Below are 5,000 nucleotides of genomic sequence, written 5' to 3'. Positions count from 1 at the left end.
TGTCCCAAGGTGTCACTTGAGATGACTGGGTCCTAGAATCCCAAGGTGTCACTCGAGATGACTGGGTCCTAGTGTCCCAAGGTGTCACTCGAGATGACTGGGTCCTAGTGTCCCAAGGTGTCACTTGAGATGACTGGGTCCTAGAATCCCAAGGTGTCACTCGAGATGACTGGGTCCTAGTGTCCCAAGGTGTCACTTGAGATGACTGGGTCCTAGAGTCCCAAGGTGTCACTTGAGATGACTGGGTCCTAGAGCCCCAAGGTGTCACTTGAGATGACTGGGTCCTAGAATCCCAAGGTGTCACTTGAGATGACTGGGTCCTAGAATCCCAAGGTGTCACTTGAGATTACTGGGTCCTAGATCCCCAAGGTGTCACTTGAGATGACTGGGTCCTAGCACCCCAAGGTGTCACTTGAGATGACTGGGTCCTAGAATCCCAAGGTGTCACTTGAGATGACTGGGTCCTAAAATTCAAGGTGTCACTTGAGACGACTGGGTCCTAGGACCCCAAGGTGTCACTTGAGATGACTGGGTCCTAGAATTCCAAGGTGTCACTTGAGATGACTGGGTCCTAGAATCCCAAGGTGTCACTTGAGATGACTGGGTCCTAGAATCCCAAGGTGTCACTTGAAATGACTGGGTCCTAGAACCCGAAGGTGTCACTTGAGATGACCTGGTCCTAGAACCCCAAGGTGTCACTTGAGATGACTGGGTCCTAGAATCCCAAGGTGTCACTTGAGATGACTGGGTTCTAGAAACCCAAGGTGTCACTTGAGATGACTGGGTCCTAGAACCCCAAGGTGTCACTTGAGATGACTGGGTTCTAGAATCCCAAGGTGTCACTTGAGATGACTGAGTCATAGAATCCCAAGGTGTCACTTTAGATGACTGGATCTTAGAATCCCAAGGTGTCACCTGAGATGACTGGGTCCTTGAGATGACTGGGTCCTAGAACCCCAAGGTGTCACTTGAGATGACTGGGTCCTAGAACCCCAAGGTGTCACTTGAGATGACTGGGTCCTAGAACCCCAAGGTGTCACTTGAGATGACTTGGTCCTAGAACCCCAAGGTGTCACTTGAGATGCCTGGGTCCTAAAATTCAAGGTGTCACTTGAGATGACTGGGTCCTAGAATCCCAAGGTGTCACTTGAGATGACTTGGTCCTAGAACCCCAAGGTGTCACTTGAGATGACTGGGTTCTAGAATCCCAAGGTGTCACTTGAAATGACTGGGTCCTAGAACCCAAAGGTGTCACTTGAGATGACTGGGTCCTAGAATCCCAAGGTGTCACTTTAATTGACTGGGTCCTAGAACCCCAAGGTGTCACTTGAGATGACTGGGTCCTTGAGATGACTGGGTCCTAGAATCCCAAGGTGTCACTTGAGATGACTGGGTCCTTGAGATGACTGGGTCCTAGAATCCCAAGGTGTCACTTTAGATGACTGGATCTTAGAATCCCAAGGTGTCACCTGAGATGACTGGGTCCTTGAGATGACTGGGTCCTAGGACCCCACGGTGTCACTTGAGATGACTGGGTCCTAGAATCCCAAGGTGTCACTTGAGATGACTGGGTCCTAGAATCCCAAGGTGTCACTTGAGATGACTGGGTCCTAGAACCCCAAGGTGTCACTTGAGATGACTGGGTCCTAGAATCCCAAGGTGTCACTTGAGATGACTGGGTCCTAGAATCCCAAGGTGTCACTTGAGATGACTGGGTCCTAGAATCCCAAGGTGTCACTTGAGATGACTGGGTCCTAGTACCCCAAGGTGTCACTTGAGATGACTTGGTCCTAGAATCCCAAGGTGTCACTTGAGATGACTGGGTCCTAGAATCCCAAGGTGTCACTTGAGATGACTGGGTCCTAGTACCCCAAGGTGTCACTTGAGATGACTTGGTCCTAGGACCCCAAGGTGTCACTTGAGATGACTGGGTCCTTGAGATGACTGGGTCCTAGAATCCCAAGGTGTCACTTGAGATGACTGGGTCCTTGAGATGACTGGGTCCTAGAATCCCAAGGTGTCACTTTAGATGACTGGATCTTAGAATCCCAAGGTGTCACCTGAGATGACTGGGTCCTTGAGATGACTGGGTCCTAGAATCCCAAGGTGTCACTTGAGATGACTGGGTCCTAGAATCCCAAGGTGTCACTTGAAATGACTGGGTCCTAGAACCCGAAGGTGTCACTTGAGATGACCTGGTCCTAGAGTCCCAAGGTGTCACTTGAGATGACTGGGTCCTAGAATCCCAAGGTGTCACTTGAGATGACTGGGTCCTAGAGCCCCAAGGTGTCACTTGAGATGACTGGGTCCTAGAATCCCAAGGTGTCACTTGAGATGACTGGGTCCTAGTACCCCAAGGTGTCACTTGAGCTGACTGGGTCCTAGAATCCCAGGGTGTCACTTGAGATGACTGGGTCCTAGATCCCCAAGGTGTCACTTGAGATGACTGGGTCCTAGAGTCCCAAGGTGTCACTTAAGATGACTGGGTCCTAGAATCCCAAGGTGTCACTTGAGATGACTGGGTCCTAGAATCCCAAGGTGTCACTTGAGATGACTGGGTCCTAGAATCCCAAGGTGTTACTTCAGATGACTGGGTCCTAGAATCCCAAGGTGTTACTTGAGATGACTGGGTCCTAGAACCCCAAGGTGTCACTTGAGATGACTGGATTCTAGAATCCCAAGGTGTCACTTGAAATGACTGGGTCCTAGAACCCAAAGGTGTCACTTGAGATGACTGGGTCCTAGAATCCCAAGGTGTCACTTTAGTTGACTGGGTCCTAGAATCCCAAGGTGTCACTTGAGATGACTGGGTCCTAGAATCCCAAGGTGTCACTTGAGATGACTGGGTCCTAGAACCCCAAGGTGTCACTTGAGATGACTGGGTCCTAAAATTCAAGGTGTCACTTGAGACGACTGGGTCCTAGGACCCCAAGGTGTCACTTGAGATGACTGGGTCCTTGAGATGACTGGGTCCTAGAATCCCAAGGTGTCACTTGAGATGACTGGGTCCTTGAGATGACTGGGTCCTAGAATCCCAAGGTGTCACTTTAGATGACTGGATCTTAGAATCCCAAGGTGTCACCTGAGATGACTGGGTCCTTGAGATGACTGGGTCCTAGAATCCCAAGGTGTCACTTGAGATGACTGGGTCCTAGAATCCCAAGGTGTCACTTGAAATGACTGGGTCCTAGAACCCGAAGGTGTCACTTGAGATGACCTGGTCCTAGAGTCCCAAGGTGTCACTTGAGATGACTGGGTCCTAGAATCCCAAGGTGTCACTTGAGATGACTGGGTCCTAGAGCCCCAAGGTGTCACTTGAGATGACTGGGTCCTAGAATCCCAAGGTGTCACTTGAGATGACTGGGTCCTAGTACCCCAAGGTGTCACTTGAGATGACTTGGTCCTAGAACCCCAAGGTGTCACTTGAGATGACTGGGTCCTAGAATCCCAAGGTGTCACTTGAGATGACTGGGTCCTAAAATTCAAGGTGTCACTTGAGTTGACTGGGCCCAGAACCTCAAGGTGTCAATTCAGATGACTGGGTCCTAGAACCCCAAGGTGTCACTTGAGATGACTTGGTCCTAGAACCCCAAGGTGTCACTTGAGATGACTGGGTTCTAGAATCCCAAGGTGTCACTTGAAATGACTGGGTCCTAGAACCCAAAGGTGTCACTTGAGATGACTGGGTCCTAGAATCCCAAGATGTCACTTTAGTTGACTGGGTCCTAGAACCCCAAGGTGTCACTTGAGATGACTGGGTCCTTGAGATGACTGGGTCCTAGAATCCCAAGGTGTCACTTGAGATGACTGGGTCCTTGAGATGACTGGGTCCTAGAATCCCAAGGTGTCACTTTAGATGACTGGATCTTAGAATCCCAAGGTGTCACCTGAGATGACTGGGTCCTTGAGATGACTGGGTCCTAGAATCCCAAGGTGTCACTTGAGATGACTGGGTCCTAGAATCCCAAGGTGTCACTTGAGATGCCTGGGTCCTAAAATTCAAGGTGTCACTTGAGATGACTGGGTCCTAGAATCCCAAGGTGTCACTTGAGATGACTGGGTCCTAGAATCCCAAGGTGTCACTTGAGATGACTGGGTTCTAGAATCCCAAGGTGTCACTTGAGATGACTGGGTCCTAGAATCCCAAGGTGTCACTTGAGATGACTGGGTCCTAGAATCCCAAGGTGTCACTTGAGATGACTGGGTCCTAGAACCCCAAGGTGTCACTTGAGATGACTGGGTCCTAGAACCCCAAGGTGTCACTTGAGATTGTTTGGAGTGGGTCTTTTCAGGAGATAGACATGCATCTCTTCCATCCATCCATTTTCTGCCGCTTGTCCCTTACGGTGTCGCGGGGGGGTGCTGGAGCCTATCTCAGCTGCATTCGGGCGGAAGGCGGGGTACACCCTGGACAAGTCGCCCCCTCATCTCTTATTAAACGCAAACTACAACCACAGTCATTCATAGTGTCAAATTTTGAAGGAATGAGTTTAATCAACAATCCGTCCCGTGGGATGTTTTCTAATTAATGTTCTATATCTGATTGCTGCCAATTTTCCACCAACTTGTACTTATATGACCCAATCCAAGCAACCTTCCCGAGTCATGGTGCAAATGAAAAAACACAACCAACACAAGTAATTTTGATAGTTGGCTAATATAACTAATATAGACACTTACATCATGTGTTGTCTTCATTATAGCACTTATATAAGACTTTTAAAGTCATTTTGATAGTAGGCTAATATAGACACTTACATCATGTGTTGCCTTCATTATAACACTTATATAAGACTTTTAAAGTCATTTTGATAGTAGGCTAATATAGACACTTACATCATGTGTTGCCTTCATTATAACACTTATATAAGACTTTTAAAGTCATTTTAATAGTAGGCTAATATAGACACTTACATCATGTGTTGCCTTCATTATAGCACTTATATAAGACTTTTAAAGTCATTTTGATAGTAGGCTAATATAGACACTTACATCATGTG

At 48.4% G+C, this 5,000-nt stretch overlaps 1 protein-coding gene across 4 annotated transcripts in view; it reads right to left on the bottom strand.

Annotated features, from left to right (window-relative positions):
- The window catches only part of scml2 (Scm polycomb group protein like 2), a 72,350-nt gene that overhangs the window by 4,382 nt on the left and 62,968 nt on the right, over positions 1–5,000 (bottom strand). The window lies entirely within an intron of this gene.

This window comes from Nerophis lumbriciformis, linkage group LG15, assembly GCF_033978685.3.
Source record: "Nerophis lumbriciformis linkage group LG15, RoL_Nlum_v2.1, whole genome shotgun sequence".
NCBI lineage: Eukaryota > Metazoa > Chordata > Actinopteri > Syngnathiformes > Syngnathidae > Nerophis > Nerophis lumbriciformis.
This window is presented reverse-complemented; position numbering and strand designations above follow the sequence as displayed.